Source organism: Epinephelus fuscoguttatus, linkage group LG2 (assembly GCF_011397635.1).
Source record: "Epinephelus fuscoguttatus linkage group LG2, E.fuscoguttatus.final_Chr_v1".
In the NCBI taxonomy this organism is placed as follows: Eukaryota; Metazoa; Chordata; class Actinopteri; order Perciformes; family Serranidae; genus Epinephelus; species Epinephelus fuscoguttatus.
This window is the reverse complement of record NC_064753.1, coordinates 13,162,178-13,181,615: the sequence shown is the minus strand read 5'-3', so window position 1 is coordinate 13,181,615 and position 19,438 is coordinate 13,162,178. Positions and strand designations below refer to the sequence as shown.

General features: G+C 39.9%; 2 protein-coding genes across 5 annotated transcripts in view; one reads left to right on the top strand and one right to left on the bottom strand.

The window, feature by feature from the left end:
- sv2ba (synaptic vesicle glycoprotein 2Ba) overlaps positions 1–10,326 on the bottom strand; it is a 38,221-nt gene extending 27,895 nt beyond the window's left edge. The window contains exons 1-2 of the mRNA XM_049592720.1: positions 10,190–10,326; positions 8,840–8,900 (exon numbers count right to left, since the gene is read on the bottom strand). The gene's annotated coding sequence lies outside the window, so the exon portion shown is untranslated. The remainder of the gene's footprint in view (positions 1–8,839; positions 8,901–10,189) is intronic.
- Positions 10,327–10,331: 5 nt separating this feature from the next.
- The window catches only part of LOC125898749 (A-kinase anchor protein 13-like), a 140,914-nt gene continuing 131,807 nt past the window's right edge, over positions 10,332–19,438 (top strand). For 3 of the 4 annotated variants that reach the window (XM_049592710.1, XM_049592702.1, XM_049592685.1), the window contains exon 1: positions 10,332–10,534. The gene's annotated coding sequence lies outside the window, so the exon portion shown is untranslated. Of the gene's footprint in view, positions 10,535–17,831; positions 17,963–19,438 lie in introns of those variants that run through there. The other variant, XM_049592693.1, reaches the window with a different exon arrangement.

The following is a 19,438-nucleotide window of genomic DNA, read 5'->3' as shown; positions in this document are numbered from 1 at the left end:
CTTCTTTTCTTGTCAAACATGAACACTTGATAAATGTTATTGTTGTTTGCTTTCTGTCAGATGTTCCTGAAATATTGTTTATAAGCCCCTCAGGGTTCTGGTGTCACCTACTCATGTTTCAGTTCTCTTTTCTTTTTTTAAGTACCTCATCTTCTGTATGTGGGCACGAAATAACTTTAAGATAACAAGGCAGAGGAGAGACACAGAAAACAAAACCCTGCTGGTACAATTACTGCCACATAGTTTTGTGCTACTTTTTCTCTGCTGACTGGGCCTTAATTGAGTCAGTGTCATATTTTTTAGGGTGGATGTTGCTTTTTAAAATAGTTGTAGAGCATTATGTTGGCTCTCAGAGCCAGGTCAAGTCCTGGAACCATCCTGGAGGCTTTGTTGTGGCTCATTTTATCTATCTGTACAATGCGCATGGGGTGAGGAGTTAAAAACCCTATGTGAAAATGTTGCTGTCTCTGACACGATTGATAATGTGAAACATAATCCAAATGCGTAAGTGATTAACTTTATGACTGCATCCTCTCCTTTCCCACACTGCTTAAACTGTATGAGTTTATACAATATTTGAAATAGCACTAATGTATTTATATAGAACTATTCAGAGAGATGAAATTTGAGATCATGTGTCAGCAACAATAAATCAGGTCTGCTCTGTTTATTTCCAAACTATTTTCTCTCTGGAGAAGCAGCGCCTTCACTCCTTCTGTTTGCTCCTAATTAAAGATGAGAGATCTGAGGGAGTTAATCTGCTGGGCTTCAGTGAATGGAGGTTGGACGTAGAGGTGGGTGGGAGGCGGCGTGGGTCCAACCTCCCAAAATCCCTCTCATTTGGTTGGACATGTCTGCGCGGCTTAAGTCACTTAACCTGGTCTCTGGCGAGCACCCAGGAATGCATGTGTGGACACATACACAACATGTTTTCTTACATGTGGACTTAGACAAAGGTTGGTAAACTCTGACGTAAACACAGGCAGTGTGAGGCAAGCAGACAACTGTGCAAACACAATTCAATCATAGTTTTACTATATTGAAAATCATTTGAGCCCTCCATTGTTAGGTCTGAAAATGGGTTTTCACCATTCAGTATGATTGGTGGAACACACACACACACACACACACACACACACACACACACACACACACACACACACACACACACACTGTTTGTGTGACAGTGATTTGTATTGTGGTGTGTTTAGACTCCACAAAGAGTAAATCCCAGCTGATGGGATCATCTGGACTTACTGACCTGCAGCACCACAGACACTGACATCTTGTGGACAGGGACTGAAATGATTCATGAATGCTTTTAATGTAATTACAAACACATGATTGATTTATCTCATCATCACATATCATTTGTATCTCAATTGTGACCAGTGGCAGTGGAAGGTGTGTTGCTTTCCCTCTGTCTCTTCCTGGAAATGTTTTTACTTCATGTTTTAACTTAACTTAATAATAAATGTCTGTTTTTAGTAAATATTGTCAGCATATAGCTTGCTAATGTAGCTGCACCATGCCTCACCTTGATGCACACATTAGTGCCAACAATGTTTTGATCACAGTGATATTCCAATACTCAACACAATAGACGTACAACCATGATTTCCTGCACTTAAAAAGAGTTCATAAGCATGTTAAGTCTAAATGTAAATGTAAATGTATATGTCAACCCCCCAAATGACCCTTTGTAAATCACTTACCCCTTGTTACACTGAATTCAGGAAGACAACTATGTTTTTCTGTCAAGCCTCCATGGTGAATGAAGAATCCAAAAACTGTCAAATTCTTGAAGAGGATAACATTTGTCTATATTTTTCTTACTGCCAACAAATCCTATAAAAAGACCATTCCCAAAAATGTTTTTTTGCTACGTTATGACTTTCCTACCTTGTCTATGGCACACAAGCTCTTTGGTTTCAAAATCAGAATCAGAATTTATTACCAAGTGTGTTTTCACTTACAAGAAATTTGCTTTTTTTAATGCATACATTAAATATGCAATAAATGTATTCAGATGAATAAAAACAAGACAAAGTAGTTACCATAAAAGTGTGAATACGAGAGCTGTGCAGGATGTGCAAAAATTTAAGTAGGGATGTAAAAAAGTTCACAGTCCAGCCAATACGTGCATTGTGCATAGATCGTAGTCCAAAGATGTGTGTTAATGATGTAACAAATATAGACAGTGTCTATGGGGGGAGGTTGTATAAGACACTGTGGCGTGAGGTGTGTGGGAGGGGTCGGCCATGATTTTTCCTGTCCGCCTGAGGGTCCTGGAGGCACACAGGTCCTGGAGGAACGACAGATTGCCAATCACCTTCTGAGCAGAACGAATGGTGCACTGCAGTCTGCCCTTGTCTTTGGCAGTGGCAGCGACGTACCAGGTGGTGACTGAGGGGGTGAGAATGGACTCAATGATGGCAGTGCCGCATCAATGTCTTTGGCAGGTTGAAGTACATCCTCCACTGTGCCTTTTTGATGAGGGAGCTGATGTTCAGCTCCCACTTGAGACCCTGACTGATGAAGGAGCCCAGGGAGTGGAAAGATTTCACGGTGTTGACTGGGAAGTCATACAGGGTGATGGGGGCGGGTGGGGCTGTGTTCTTCCAGAAATCCACGATCATCTCCACTGTGTCAGGAGCTTGACAGACTGGTGCCTGAAGGTGCAGCTGTTGGTGTACAGGGAGAAACGCAGAGGGGAAGGGATGCAGCCTTGAGGGGAAGCAGTGCTGATGGTCTGGTTGTACAGAAGATGTTATATATAAACGCGTTGTTTAAGTTTTGGAGTAAATTGTGTATTTATACATTTAGTGCTCTCATGGGTATTTCTGGCACAAGCAGTTTGTGGGATTGCCTCGAAATAAAGTATTCATATTTATTGTAATCAAGGACGATTTCACCCACTGCCCCAACATGACTCATTTCTGTGTACTTAATAGCTGAACAACAATGGAGGCACAGCAGAGAAGAGTAAGCAATATCGGGCTTTGGATACACAGGCAGTACCTGTTAGTGGGTGAAAATTCATAGTTGGTTTTGGTGTTTTCACAGGATTTGTTAACAATTAAGAAAACCCAACAACAACACAGAATATCGGCAGATTTATCTGTTAACAGGAACACACACATTGGGTCTGGCATGGCAGTGTTGGATGTTACTGGCTGAATGACAGCAGCATGACTGGTGTACTGTTATCTGTGCAATTACACCACACAGTATTGAGATAATTCTGAGGTACGTTTTGATGCTCTGAGACATTCTTACAAGCTGAGATGGAAAAAAAAACGAGGATGTGCTAGAAAATCACACATCCAGAGTCAATTTAAAGCTGACAGTTACAGAGACTCTGTGTGAAATCCCCCGAGGATTGTTTTACCTGTAGGGTTAGCATGTAAAAAGCCCCGCTAAAACAAATGGTGGGTGGCAGTTGAGTGAACTGTGTTGCCAAGAAAACAGACAGCTTCAACCTAGGGGAAGCTTTCAGAGATCTTTTTGGTCTTTATGCTGTCAGAAGTTTTTATTCTGAACGTGTGTCAACTTTGCCAAAATAACAATGACGAGAAACTTTAAAGAAAAAACAGTCAAGATATTGTGTTGTGATCTTTTTATACAGTATACAAATCAGATACTCGCAGAGAGATTTTTTTTTCTTCAGCCTTGATACAGTTCTCAAATAGATGGTTTCCATTAACTTAAAGCTGCATTAATAATTGCTTTGCATAAACAATGGATCAAATGACTCTTTAATATGAGAGGGATCACTCATGGTGATGAACCCACAGGCAATTATCAACCAACTTTGCAGTTTCCTTCAGCTCAACAGGGCATTTTAGCATCTTTTAGCTTACTGTTTTGGGTTTACTCACCACAACTTTACAGTTTTGGTTCAGTGTCTGCACTCTCATCAGTTTTGTTTCAAGCCACAGCAGGCAGCTGATTTCAACACTAAAATTAAATGGCAGACTGGCAAAGTTTGAGACTAACTGTTAAACACAGTGAGAAGAGTGAGAGTGACGTTTGCCAGGTGGCCAAAAACATGACTCCAAAATGAATACTGATGTTGCTTATTGTCTGCTGGCTGTGTAAACAGGTAACTGTTAAATAACATTTGCCACAAAATAACATAATGTACTTTTGGATGTAATTTTGTGTTGTCTAAATGGACAATAAACGCAATGTATGTTTTCTGTTTGGCTTCCCAATTGTGCAAATGCTCAAGTTCAAGATTATTTAAAATTTGTTTTTCATTTAACCTTTATTCTCACAGGAAGTCCCTTGAGATTAAAATCTCTTTTGCGAGGAACAGCTGGCCAAGTAGCACACCATGACAAGGTCACAAAAATTTAAAAAAAGAAATATGCATAAGAGCATATTAAAAACAGGCAAGGGCAATTCATAAAGTAATGCTAATAATTGTGGGGGAAAAAAATATTTATTTATTTATTTCACAGGAATATATTAACTAAGCTCATTTTGACCTTGGAAACAACAGTTGACAAAACAAGAAGAAGATCATGTGATATGATCAAAAGCCATGGGAGTGTTTTGTCAGCCATGGTCAAAATCAAACACTGAATCTCAACTTTAAAGCCAACATGGGTGAAAAGCCATGTGCTCAGAGATAATGGAAATGTCATGATACCTGAGTAAACCTCATCCGCTGGTAAAGGTCATGTGGTATGACTGAAAGCCCCAGAGCAGCTACTAAATGGACCTTGACGTAAAATTATTTTGCCAGCTTTAATTCAGGTGTTTGATATTGACATTGGTTTGAAATCATCTGAACTGACATTCAAAGCTTGAGTGTGAAATCCAAACATCACTGCAGACTGGCCAGTATGTTGTACATGGGCAGCTTAGCAGCTTAACTGGCAGTCTATTGACAAGTGTTTGATAGTTTGAGTATTGAAGTTCAAACTTTCAAGCATTTCCCATGTGTTGGCATTTTGGGCTGCAAAACTTTCCCAGTGCGGCTGAAGAAAACCAACAAAATCCTCAAGGCCCAGACTGAGCGAGAGGAAATGTGGACAGTGCTGCCGAGTGTAAGAAGCTTTCCACTGAATTGCGAGACAGTGTGTGCAGCACTCTGAAGGCACTTCAGCCAAATGATATGCCTCTCGCTCCTTCTCTCTGTCTCCCTCCTCCCTTCTCTTGCAACTAGTGTGTTTTTGTCTCTCTATCCAAGTGTTTACTCTGGCTGGGGGGGTTTTCTGCGCTATCTCTTCCATCCTCTTCCATCCAAGTCCTCCAACTTACAAAATCTCCTTTTACTGCCACACAAAGGCAGCTATGTACTTCTTTGTGTCGTTCTTGTTTCCCTGTCTCGCTTGTGTTCTGGCAGTCTGCAGACCGCCCTGCTTCAACATTCCCCCCACGTCCCTCTACTCCTCCTCCAGACTGCAATAATGTGTCTAAGTGCAGCTCAGCATGGCGGTGAATGGGGACTCTTTTCAATACCACCTGCCATTTATCTAACCCTTGGCTGGTTACAGGTGGAGGATAGACACAAAGCTCCGAGCACAGATGCTTGCAATGGGAGGAAGGCCCGGCTGCCTGCTGGGCCTGCAAAACAACCTTTCTGTGGTTCAATTTCACGTACAGTGATGGAAACTGTATACCTGTTGTGTTTCTAACACTGTGTGCGTGTGTTTGATGAGGTGTCAGATACAGAAAGTGCAGAAAGTTGAGGTTTAGACAGCATTACATAGTTGGCTGCACAGTTATGTAGCTTTAGCTGCCGCAGTATGTGAGCGCAAGTTCAAGTCATTCATGATGTCAGTTTGAAAAAACAAAAGATAAAATAAGGTTTAGCATCTGTACAATTTCTTGGTTCTAATAACTGCTCTTATTCTTTCGAAGTCAACAGCACTTTCATTTTCGTGTTGGCACAGAAATGAAAAAGTAATAACCACTGTTCCTAAAAATGTGCAGTAATTTCGTTTTAGTTTAAAAAATTTCTAATATTTATTTTTACTTCTCTATCTATCAGGCTTAATCTAAGTCTCTATGTACTGCCTGCTGCAGCTGAGGATTTATTGTGTTTTTCTCTTTCTGGCAACAGGCACTTATTTGGAAAAGCCAGCAGACGATGGTGTGATTCATCAGTAATGCTTTTGTCACAGTTATGACCCGTAACAGCAGATAAGCAACGCTGAGAGTGAGAGACAGACTCAAACCTACAGTCTGAGTTGGGAACGAAGTCTCAGAAATCTGTCTGACTCTTAATAGGTAAGTCTGCTTTCACAGCCATCAGTGTGGACTCCTAGTTGGCTCATAAAATGATCAGAATACACTTCTTGAAATCTTTAAGGATGTGCAGTTGTCAAGACTCCCTCTGTTTCATGAAAAAAACTTCCTCTTTTCCTTGTCCTCGGGCCATTCTGACATTATTAGCAATGATTTCATCTGTAAGTGTGGGCTCACATGCTCGCAAGGCTCAGCTGAAAGCTGCTTTTTTTTTTCAAAGCCACATAATAAAATCTCTGTTCGATTTATGTCACTCAAAAGATGCCAGTCAGATGAGTCTGAGCTCTGTAAAGGAAGGATTTTAAACACATCTTCGTCTTACCCGTTTTCAATATGGGATTTATTATGGGTTTTAAAAGCTTTAATGAAGTCTGTTGATTTCTGAAGTTAAGTATAAATAACATACCTTTATTTGGTCAACTACAGCTAAGGAATGAATGCTCCTTTTCAGCGCTGCCATCGTTGCACTCATACATGCAATTATGCACAGGAACCTGATGAAAAGTGAGGTTATTCTGAACACAACATCCTTTATTAATAGCTGTGTGTATAACAAACACACAAGGTCTAATTTTGTACAGTTTCTTCCTGTGGAGGGTTGACACATGTTGAGCCAAACACACTTAAAACTAATGGGTTGCTGAATAACAGAGGCAGTTGAGGGCTCATCAGAGGTGAGGAATTATTTTTGAATATAAGGAAGCCATTTTACTCAAGTGCACATACTTCATGACTTGTTTTGTTGCTTTCTGCTTGAGACTACTTTTCTATTGGTCTATGGGTCTGTATAATAAATAAAAAAGAGTGCAAACTTTAACCTTCTCACAAGGCAAACATCCAAGAGAGCATTTCAGAGCAAAAGCATTTTAATTTTTCCATTACTCTTCAATTCAGTACCATTTAACAAAACTATTTGCCCAATGGCTCGCACCGTCAATTAAAACCTATCCTGCAAATGCCTCTGGAGAGTTTGGGAGCCTTCACTTGACACCACATCCCCGGATGTGCCCCTGCTTTCACAGATCATTGCAGAAGGCCTTCTGAACCAGCAGAGGGCAGTTCAAACCACAAGAGTTTTTGTCCCCCTGTGCCTTAAAGGTGATATACCTCATGCAGTCACAATGAGACAGCAGTGAAACCTCCGTATAGAGTGTTACTGACACCTAATGTTTGCACCGCTTTGGGGTCCAAATATCTGTGATTCACACTGGTTGGTTAGTGTGACCACTTGGACCACTGCTTGATACATTACTCACCTGTGAAAGAAAGAAAGAAAGAAAGAAAGAAAGATTCATGCAGGATAATGTGTCTGCTGGGATCAGTGACCTTATCGTACTGTGTGGCGTGCAGTCACCATGGCATTTCACATGATATTCAGACACAGTATCTGTACTGGACTTGGTGACCTTACAAGTTAATGCGTTTTGATCCTTACATAGTATCACTATAGCCTCTAAATGATAAGATGTATGGTCGCTCTTTCAGAAAAGTAGATGACAGCTCCAGTGGTGGAGAAAGTACAGAGATGTTGGAAACTGGCTCCATCAAAGTGATGCCAGAGCGGGTCTGAACAGCACAGCAGGGTGATTATACTTTGATAACACTACAACTAACAGTGAATGTATTGTGCAATAACAACGTCTTCATACTTCTGTCTTCCTTATTCATTTATTTATGACTGGAAACATGGTAAGATCTATGTCAATTGAGGCCATGGTAGTTGGTAGCTACATCATTTGCAGCTTTAAGGCTTGCCTTCAAAATAAAAGCAAAGTTTTAATGACCACAGTTACTGAGCTAGTGGGGGGGTGAGGCTACTCTAGGCCCGCCTGTGTGATATGGAGTCTTGCACACACACACACACACACACACACACACACACACAAACACCAACAAACTCACAAAACAAATAATCTATGGCCCAAAACGACATTGAAGTTGCCCAGAGCAACCAAGTGTGTTTCTTGTGTTGATCTGAAACCATTTTTGTGGCCTAATTTACACAGCTGTAGGTGTAGCTGATAGGGTTGTCATTTGTAAGCACTATCCTTAATTGATCATTGTTAACCATAGTACAGAAGAACTTTGCTTATACAAGACAATACCAAATGTATTTTTTCCTCAATCACAGCAGACAAAATATTGCATATTTTCTGACACAATTGCAGAGCCCATAGAACATATAGAGATCTAGAACCCTGGACATATGAAACACATTTAATATAACTGAATAGCGCTTTGCTTTGCCTGTTTCATTTCCCAGTGTCACTGTTTCTTCTAGACCTCAAGATGGCTGGCTTTTCCTAAAGTAGTTATATTGCGCCTTCTGTTTGCCAATGCTGGTCAGGGTTTCGAAATACATCCTTCTACTGATAGCCAGGGCGGACTGGGACTAAAAAACAGCCCTGGACTTTGACTCGGCCCAGCCCACAACAACCGGTACGCGGAAACTCATAAGCCCCATACATGGGTGTCAAAACACTTAAATCTTAACACATAATACTATACCTTTCAAATTATAGCAATAGCATCGATGTTGGCTAGATGCCGTGTTAAGAGCATAGTGTAGAATACTCACTGAGAAATAAACGACACACTCCAGATGTCTCTCTGCTGAACAATACAATGCAGGTGACTGCCTGAAACACACAACAAGACATGGTATGAGTTATGATTAATCACAATGTAAAGAGGCTGTAATGTCTCTCCCATCTACTCCTGCTGCACACGGCCGCTCGATTTGCGAGACGTATGCGCTTCCTTCTTCTTCAATTTGATTGGCGGCCATAGATACTATTGGCTGGCTGGCATCCAATTTAAAGGCTGCCACCTGGCAGACTGGACGTGGAACACTAGATTATCAGGGAGAAAAAGGAAAAAGAAAAAAAAAACGGCGATGACTGCGTGGCGGCTGCCGGCTGTCCTGGAGTACCGGCCATTCTGTGATTCTCCAGAACCTCCAGAGGGCCAGTCCGCCCCTGCTGATAGTTAGAGCGTAAAAGGAGACTACACATTTTTTAAAAATTTCTGAATCAGATCTTTATTTGATCGATTAAGTGTCACATCAAATCAATCAAATGCTTTTTTCGATTGTCAATTAATCATTAGCATCCCTAGCAAGGGCGTTGTAGTGGAGAGAAAGTGGGATTGATTACTCAGGGGCTCCCATGAAAAAAGTTTGGCCTTGTTTTTTATTTTACTATTTTTATTATTAATTTTTTTTATATCTGAGTAGTAAGTGCCTTAACTAAATTAAAATTGGATGAATAAATCGGTTTAAAGACTGAACATTTTATAGAAAAATAGTGGAAGCTCTGTGAGGCCCCCCTTTCCCATTAAAGGCTCTGAATGGTGAGTGACTGCTTATGCTATGGGAGCACCAGCGTAGATGGTGATGTCTTTCCCCCAAAAAGGGAAATCTGGGTTCCAAAAAAGAGGAGAAATAAAGTAAAAAAGAAAGTAAATTGACTTTGTAAAAAAAAAAAAAAATAAAAAAATAAAAAAATTAAAAAGCGCATAAGAGGGGCATGGATCAAGAGAGGAAGGGTGGGGGGCCAACAGAGACTGCTTATGCATAGGCCCCAGAATATAGTGCTACGCCCCTGATCCCTAGATCCCTATGTTACAGAATCAACACACAGTACAACGGAATCAAGAATAAGTCAAAGTCCAGAACAAAGAAAGTTTGAAAACATATCTCTAACCCATTGCGAAGTGTCAGTCATCTTCATGGGGCGAGTCAAACTTTACTGAAGTTCCTGCTTTTATTGTGAAAAACACACACACAGGATGACTATAAAACTTTTCTAGCTTCATCCTGCCACGGAAGAGCGACCACGAGACTTGAACGGGAACAGTCCCAATAATAAAACCCCAGCTCAAGTTGTCTACACATACTTTTTATATCACTTAGGTTAGTCTGGCTTACCTCGTGACTTAAAATTAACTTCCTGTAGTCTGAACTCGACTCCTGAGAGAAACCCAGTACAAATACTGCTTATAATAGCCTAGCCCTCGTGCAGACTCCTCCCACTGAGTTGTCCTGGGAAACACTAACAACTGTAAGAAAGTGGACTGTACCGTCCTGTTCGTGACCGGGCAGACTTTGGTGTGAGACACACACCGCCGCTCATCCATCTCACTTTCCAGAACAAACTTTTTATAAAGGACATTTGGGCCCAGCTTCAAAACACTGCGGCTCCATCCATCAGCAGGAATATTATGCGTCCACAAACTGCTGCTGCTTCTTCACACTGAGCTTCATCTGCTTGAGGTAAGAGGAGTCATTTATAATGGAGCCCGTCGTTAACTGTACACTGATATGAACACAGCCCCGGCGTTACTTTGTTACTGTTACCTCTCAGCGGTGTGTTTTACACAGAGAGGAGTTATTTAATGGGTGCTGCTCCCTCGGTTATTAACTTGTTGCTTGGTAGCCATGACATCCTCATACAGAGCCTGGAGGGCCGATGTGGGAACTTCTCACGTTTCTGTGAACTCAGCGACAGCGAGGACGAACCCAGTTGTCCCACACAAATGTAAAATGATAGCCCGCCATACCAAAGCTGTAAAACACGTAATATTCATACTACATGAGTTAAAAGTGTGCTAACATGACCCGACACCACCTCGTTAGCACTAAACTTGTTAATGCCGTTAAGGAGTGGCCTATTATTCTTTCAGATAAACGCACTAAGCATGAATAAATTCAATATGAGATACATAAAACTATACTAGGGGAAGTAATTGACACTATGAGCGGAGAACCCTACTATTGATATGCTACTAGCCCATTGTACATGTTAGGAGAAATCACACGTGATGTTGAGTCACTCTGTATGGTGATAACGTCAAACTGGGAAATTATTTTAATAGCTATGTCATGCTGTATTTCAGAAATCAGTCTGGGAGATATTAGACTCAGTAAATGCTTCGCATAATTAATCAGTAGGCTCCAGGTATGATATAAAATAAAATCTCTTACATGACTAAGAATATGACATAAATGCAGATATATGGTAAAGTCAGGTGATTTGGGACACTTTTTGGTAGATTATATGAAAAAAAAAAAAAAAAAAATTCTGAAGCATACCTCAAGTGTCACTTTTACAACTTGTTACATATTTCTGGTATATTTATATAAGGAAAATATTTTGCTAAGTAAAATACTTAAGAAACCTTGGCTGGTCAAACACATCAATAACTCCTACCTCACTCTGATGACATGTTCAGGTAAAATGGGACAGTCATGTTTTCTTGTTCTATTAATGGTTAAATCCATTTAACCATTTAACCCTCATTCATTTATTAAATCATGAATGTCACCTCACTATTCATCAAAAAGATCATCCAAGTTTTCTGCCATGTGTTCCATGTTTTGTTTTTTTGCTGTCTGTTTTGTTGGTGCCATATTGTCTACAATGGACATGGACATGCATATGTGTGCTTGCATGTGTGTAACAATAATTGCTTATAATAAGGTGGTGTGGCTGACGTGGACTCACTGCATCATCTTTGATTTTTTTCTTTATTTTTTTAAGTGACAAAAACAATACACAATAACATTAGTCATAATGTTATTGGACCAGGCAGCCTAAAAACATGTTGGTTTTACATCACTCAAATGCCCCATTTTAATTTAGCTTTTTGTCCCATTTTACCCTTTCCTATAAAAAGTAAAGTTTGTTGTGAAAAGATTCTGATTGTAAGTCAAACAGTTGATAAAATGCAACATCTTAAAACCATTTTTGGGGTTATACCCTTATTGTTTTAGCTGCAGTTCTCTTGTTATTAGAAAGAGAAAATCCACATGCAGCATGGCTCACCTGGCATGTTCTGGATCCAGATATTTTTTAAAATCTTTGCTCTGTGCATCCTAGTTAATTCAGACCAATAAAAGTCATTGTTTCATGTAAAGCACATTTAGTTGCAATGCAATAATATGTTTGGTGGCTGGCTGCTTTAAGAGTCCAAGATGTAAAACCTAATTTTCTCCCATTTTACCTGACTTCACCCTATTTAACCGTCCATATTGGAGTAATTACCAATAGCTTATATAAGCCTTTCATTAAGCACAATAAGATCATTATAAAGTCAGCGTCTGGCTGCGCAGACACACTTCAAATCTCTATGGAGCTATTCTTTCCTCATCAAGGAAGTTCAGTTGCACAAGCTTTATATTTCATGATAGTGGGAGGAACTGCACACATGTAAAGAAAAACAGTAGCCTACTAATTCATTTACACTCACTTGACCTCACCCACTCAAACACGTTCAAAGAGCCAGGCGCATAAACATGGCCGCCCTCTGGTTTCCCATGTTGTAACACACCCATAGGTTTGCTCAGAAGTCGCAACATGGAGTGCATCTTCACTTCCAGGATTATTTGGGCCATATTCCACTCAGTGCAGGAAACTGCTCCAGTGAAGATGTGTAGTAGCCAGTTAAGACTTGAGAAGCTGGTTTCCTTAAAGACAGTTAGAAATGTTACGATGTTCTGATGTTATATCATTTTGGCTTCTTTAATTGATTCTAATCTGACAAATGTTTGTATGCTTTACACTGTCTTAACAAGCACACTACTAATAATAATGAACCCCACTAGCAGGAAGGAGCAGCTGGAAGGATTAGAGCATGTAAAACCTGTTTTATTACCTCCTACTTCATAGAAATGTTTCTTTATTTTCTGTCTGAGAGTATGGATTACAATGAATGGCCACACATATTATCACCTCTCCAGCATACTGTAGTGGTATGACCCTTGTAGTCACTGGTTTTGGCTCCTCAAACATTGCAGAGATTCTTACAGTCAGTGTTGACTCAGTCTCTGCGACTCTGTAGTCTAGTGGGCAGCCTAGTCATCTGCCTCTGTCCGTTTCTCCATGTGGATGCTTTCCACTGTGGGACTGGCCTGTGAATGTGAGTCTCAGCCTTCGTATGTAGGCCAAGTATTCACCATCCTCATATGATATTCTGTAGAGGACGTGACAGTGTGAAAGGAGGAAATACACCTGTTCATACTCCTTCCTGAAATGTCTCAAGGGTGTGCCTGATTTACAGTATCACCAGAAATGCTTTGCTAATTTTTAACTTTTATATCTTAAAGGAAGTTTGCTTGAGCTTCACATTAACATTCAGTTCCAAACTGGGAACAGTCCATTACATCTTTAGTGATCTACTGGTGGCTGCTACAGAGACGCCCCAGTGGAGATTGTTGGCTTTCCGTGCCTTGCTTATTAGGATGTTGGCCAGTTGTAGAGGGAAGAGTGTTCAGTAAGTCCTTGGATTTGAACCATTGAACACTCAGATCATTAACCTTCATTTGCCACATTTTGACTCTGCTCTTTAGAGCCAGTCTAATATGCACATGTTTGTGTAATTTGGCAACATTGGGGAAAAAAATCTCAATGATGTCTACTTTCCAAGACTGAAATTAACAAGTCCGTTTTTAAGGTTGGTTCAAGGTGTAGGTTTCCTAAATTAGGTCTCCACAATTAAGATTATGGGGTTTTCACAATACAGTGATTTAAATGAACAGGTTAAGGTTTTAGTTTTGAAATGTTGAATTTAAGAAGTTATAGTAAGTGCTGCTGTCTTTTAAAGAACCCCATATACCCCTGAATGTCTTAAATATCAGAGCCATTATGTTGTCAGAGTCAAGTTTTTAATCACTGGGTAAGTCTATAATGACAATCTTAGAAATATGAAAGCAAGAACTTCATCCCAGAATGAAATATTAACACATTTTACTGACTACAAGCATCAGTAAGCAGCAGCAGACAGGGCTGCAGTTGAGTTCTTAGATTGCCAAACATCCATACGCAAATACATTTTTATTCACAAGGCTATCAGGAGAGCACTACACAGTGATTCCATTTAACAAAAGCGTATTAGTCTACTCTCTATGTGTCTCTTTCAGCAAACTTTAGGCGCAGTGGTGAGGCCGTCCCAGTCAGAAATAAGTATTTAGCTCCAGTACAAGAGACAAATGAAAGAGGAGTTGGCCTCCCATTGAGAGTACTGTAAATTACCATGAGGATTCTGCTGGCTCCAAGCTGAACCCAGCCAATTTCTCATCTTCACAAACCCCCTAATTTAATGATGATGGAGGATTTGCACAGTGTCAGCCTTGTAATTACACTGTATTTACTATAGAATGGAAGCATTAGAGGAAGTCTAACAGGTACTAGTTCATGATGTGGGATGGGTTTTGTATGCCTGGGAGGGCGACTGCTTAATTCCCTGCTGATATTCACAATAAGGCCTTGACTCAGTTTTTGTTAAGACTGGAATCCTCTCAGCACGCCAAACAGCAGCCGCACTCACTGTTCCAAAACAGCATCCATCTTTGCAGCTCATGCACATTTTGTGCCCCCGGGGTGGTGTCTCTTTCCTCTCAGGACTCATCGGGCAGACTTTGCTGTTAATTGTTACCGTGCCTGTGGTGCTACCACATCGTTCTTCAAAAAATTGTCAACTTTGCTCGCTAGAAGTTTGTTATGAAATAAAGTTTCTGTTGCTTATGAATCTCTCATAGGAAAATATGCAGCAGGTAAACAGGATGGTGGTTTGAAAGACCTGTTTCCAAAGGTAGGGCAGTGTATCGTGAAACTTCTGAAAGATAGTGCCGATAAAATACCTGAATTGTGGCACCGATACCAAAACAATACCATACAAAAACTTAACTCAAGTAAAGTTGTTTAAATGTGGATTTAAATCAAATTTCTGATCAAAGCATGCTAAAAAATAAGACGTTTGTTGCCCATGACACAATACTGTTTACATCGGCACTCTGACCAGACTGGATGTTGTAAAAAATGCATAAATTGCAATCACGCAGAGGTCTGATAATAGAAAGTATCCTCCAGAAGTGGCCAGACTTGCTTTTCATTGCAATGACAACAATGATTAACTGACTGAAGTCTCCATATAGACAGAAATAAACCTTTGTGTGCTGACTCACCAGGAAGCAAACACAAAACAAACACAAGATGGTGGGGGCTCAAATACAATGATGCAAATAGATACTTGCAAAAACTGGACTGTCAGGATGGATGGAGTACAAACCTGCTGGGTTATTTACTGTTTGGTTCAAAGCTATCTGAAGGAGGTCTTCTCCTGTGGACATATTGAAATCAGATTTCAGTATGTATACAGGTGGTGTTTCCTACCTGTGAACTGAACCTAGCCACACTCAGTATGGATGGAAATTACATTAATGCCAGGTATAGAGAAGGCCACACTGAGCCTCTGTCTGCTGTGTGACAGGGACAAAGTTTGTTCCTTGTTGCAAGAGATTTTCAGACTCCCCAGACACCAAGATCCCTCTTTACTGCTGATAAAAAATGTATTCTGTCCAGCACATAGTGCATTTTTGAAAATATTTCTTTGGCGTTTTATGACTTTATTAGATAGCGATAGTGGAGAGTTGACAGGAGGACAAAGGCCACCAGCCAAATTCAAACTGGGGACATTGTGGTTCATAGTCAGCATCTACAACTCAACACAGAACAAAGGGACAGGTCACCCTAAAATCAAAAATATTTTTCCTCATACCTGTAGAGCTGTTTATTAGTCTAGATTGTTTTGGTGTGAGTTTCCGAGTGTCGGAGATATCAGCCGTAGAGATGCCTCCCTTCTCTTAAGTATAATGGAACTAGATTGCACTCAGCTTGTGGTGCTCAAAGAGACAAAATATACATTTCTAAAACTCAAAAAGCAATGTCTCTTTCCAAAAATCATGACCTGGTTACTAATGATAATCCACAGATCTTGTTGTGAGCAGTTTCATGTAGGAACTATTTTCTTTCTTCCGAACTACTGTACACCCACCAACCATATCATCACACAGAAGGAATTGTGAATCTACTGTTGGCTCATGTAGCACCACTGAGCTAGCTCAGATTACAGCTCAGCTGAGAAGGATGCCATTGATGCTTATATCTGCTACTTTCTCAAGCACGAGTCTCTTGTCCATGAGTAGATGCACACTTCCTTCTGCACAGTGATACAGTTGGCGGGTGTAGTTCGGTAGACAGAAAATAGTTCCTATGTGAAACTGCTCACAACAGGGTCTGTGGATTATCTTGACTAACTGATCATGATTTCTTGAAAGAGATTTTACTGATGAGTTTTTCAAATGGAATTTTTCGGGGTGTTTTTAGCACCGCAAGCCGAGTGCCGTCTAGTTCCATAACACTGGAGAGAAGGCAGACATCACTACAACCGATATCTTTAACTCTTGGCAACTCACACCAAAACTATCTAGACTGATAAAGAACACTACAGATAAGAGGAAAATATGTATTTTTGATTGGCTGTTGTACATTTCTTTAGGATTTCCATTTTAGGCTACTTCTAAATAATTTATACTATACTACTACTCCACTAGATTTCTGAGGTAAATATTGTATATTTTACTCTACTACACTATAAAAATAGCGCTGTAGTTACTAGTTACTTTGCAGATTGAGATTGTACATAAAAAATATATGATCGTCTTATAACATATTTTGCATTGTGATAGATTTCAGTACCCACAAAAAAGGAAAAAAAATCAGTTAAAATTAAAATCAGCCAGCTGCAACATTAAAGTTCTGTTTCCATGTTAATGCACTGACAGACGATGCTTCATAATGATTTCTTTCAATTTTGATACTTAAAATACACTAAGCTGCTATTTAAAGTTGCAATCGTGATTATTTTTGTTATTGATTAAGCTGCCCATTATTTTCTCAAGAAATCATCTCATTTAGATACAGCTGTCTGTAAAACATAAAAGTAAAGTAAACAGTACTTATCACATAATAGAGTCTAAAATGATTTATCAGGTATCTTGTTTGTCTGACAAACAATCAAAATCTCCTAAATATTAATTTCCCTGTCATTTGAGACAGAGAAAAGCAGCAAAGTCTTACGTCTGAGAACCTGGAACCACTTAAGTTTTTTTAATTGACATAATTAAGTGATTATCAGAATTGTTGCAGATGCATTTTCAGTCAAGGGTTTAATTGAGTAATCAGGTGAAGGTTGCAGCTTTAACAGCAGTTCTTGTAGAGTAGCATTGCAACTCTTACCTAAGTAAATGATCTGAATACTTTTCCACCACTGGCCTGTTTTGCTTGTCTGGTACTTTTTCAGAAAAACATGAAAATCATGACCAATATGTAATGTATCTCAGTCTCCCTATAATTAAATGGTTGAGGTTGAGCAGCTGTTGACCGTGCTGTTTAATGGATTTTTCCACCAACACCAAAACACGGCCTTGAACCCCTCTCTGTATGTTATCCTAGCATAGCGCTCTTGCTGCTGCTGATTATTTGGTCTGATTGACAGAGAGATAGGAGACAGATAAGTGTGTGTCTGCACATGCTCCAAACTTCAACACTTTTATTAAGGATATGTTCACAAGGCAGAGGCAAGATAGCGATAGTTCCACCATTGCAGTTGCAACAGACACCTGACCTGTGGCCTGAAGGCTCCGCCTCTCTGCTCTGACATCAGGGCTTTGATCTGCCTACTGTCTGTGTTAGCACAAAGCCATATTTAGCTCAGTGTAATCAGTGTGGTGAGAGCTCGCATGCCCGCTACTCGGGATACCTGCCTAGTATAAACACACCTGCTCTCTCTGATGGATTTAAAATGAATTTAATGTGCACCTGAAGGAGTCTGCTCGCAGCCATCATCACCAAATACACTGCGGGTAAGGTTGCCATTGATACATTGATGTGCTGCTTTAAAAGTTGCTCAGCAGTGTGAGGTGACAAACAATTTAACAAGCAGCTCTCAGGTTATAGGTGGTGATGTCAACTAAAGCGAAGCATTATTATGTATGAAGTTACACACTGTTTCTGAAGGTTTTCATGCTTGTTTGTGTTTTGATAATATTCCCCAGGGCAAAGTTTGACTGTGATGCACCTTCCGTGCCTAGCAACGTCTGCCTCGTGATAACGCTTAATGGTTTTGATAACAACATTTGTGACCAAAGAGTCTGCTGTTAAATTAGGTTGTGAGTGTGTTCTGCTTATGGAGAATTAACATTTTATTTCTGCACAAACATTTCATCAAAAGCCAGTTGTTTGTGTGTGAAGGCTATGAATTAATACCTACTGTATTACATAAAACTACTTGTTATTATGGTTATTATGAAATACCTGATATATTTCTGAAAGGATGGAATATGGTGGCTTCATTCATTTTAATTGAGGATTTCTTTTATAACAAAATTACTTATAAAAGTTCCTCAAATGAAAAAAAAACATCAATTAAAGCTTTCTTGTTGAGACACCATCTTTGAGGTTTTGGGCTGTTACACTTTGTTCACAGTTTTTTTTTGTTAGGTGGTCTGTGTTTTTCTGTTCTCTATTTTTCTTGTTGGTCACATGGTTTATGTTGTGCATTCAATGGCTGTGATTGGTTAACCAGTGTGCTTGGTATAAGATAAAGGGACCGGAATGTAGGTAATTACGTATTGTCAAATGTGAAAATGTAAAATCACAAGGGTGTCATGACACATTGTGATGAACTACATGGTTCTTACTTTTAATGTGATACTTAATTAAATGATAACATCATCAGAGTCACTTTATTGGACTTTAAGAAGTTCCATCAGAGCCACAGAAGACGTCATATAGTGCTGTGCTGTACTCCTTGTGATGAGTAAACTGATCTTAATGGGTAAAATTGGTGGAGTTCCCCTTTTAAAGATACAGAGCATGTGTCAGTAGTTCCTTTAGTGATAAGACAGGATCTTCTATTCGGTATATTTGCAATTTGATCTAATACTTAAGCTGATGTTCTTTAACAATCAGCAGTTACAGTACTTCTTGAGGTGGACTACTTCAGCGCAGTTAGATCACAAGTAGTCTCAGTTAGAAGTCCATCCCTTTATACATTTCCTGTTGGAGAAGTAGAGCGTTCCTGTGGGCTGATGCTTGTTACATAGACCGGCAATCAGTGGGGGAAGTGAACAACTCATGCACAAAACTGGCAATTCAGTTCCCAAAACCACTGCAGTGGTTTTAGTTTCACACTTCTTCGACCATTTTCATAACAATTTCGAAAGAAACAGAGTGGGTTGAGTTGTGTCATCTCGTTGTTAATAAAAATGTTGGAAAGACCCTACAGAGGTCACAAGTTTATCACCGGGTAAACACACACAAACACACACACACACACA